The sequence below is a fragment of the Arachis hypogaea genome, chromosome 20 (genome assembly GCF_003086295.3).
Source record: "Arachis hypogaea cultivar Tifrunner chromosome 20, arahy.Tifrunner.gnm2.J5K5, whole genome shotgun sequence".
NCBI classification, from domain to species: domain Eukaryota; kingdom Viridiplantae; phylum Streptophyta; class Magnoliopsida; order Fabales; family Fabaceae; genus Arachis; species Arachis hypogaea.
Window position 1 is genome coordinate 38,865,143 of NC_092055.1, and position 393 is coordinate 38,865,535.

General features: G+C 44.0%; 1 non-coding gene across 1 annotated transcript; it reads right to left on the minus strand.

Moving 5' to 3' along the window:
- On the minus strand, positions 1–104 carry LOC112788413 (small nucleolar RNA R71). Its single transcript, XR_003195778.1, has one exon. It is a non-coding gene; the product is annotated as a small nucleolar RNA R71 (small nucleolar RNA).
- Between the last annotated feature and the right edge of the window lie 289 nt (positions 105–393).

Below are 393 nucleotides of genomic sequence, written 5' to 3' on the forward strand. Positions count from 1 at the left end.
AGGCTTCGATCTGAGGTTCAGACTTTTAGACAACAAGATGGTGAAACTCTCTACGAGGCATGGGAGAGATTCAAGGACTTGACAAGGAAATGCCCACCAGACATGTTCCATGATTGGGTGCAATTGCATATTTTCTATGATGGACTCTCTTATGAATCAAGGAAGGCTGTAGACCATTCATCAGGAGGTTCATTGAACAGGAAAAAGACTGTGGAAGAGGCCATTGAGGTGATTGAGACAGTGGCTGAGAATGAGTACTACTATGCATCAGAAAGGCACAACACTAAGGGAGTCATGGAGCTGAACCATGTTGATACAATTCTAGCCCAAAACAAGGTGTTTGCCAAGCAACTAGCAGAGCTTACCAGGCAATTAGAAACAAAGCAAGTGGCT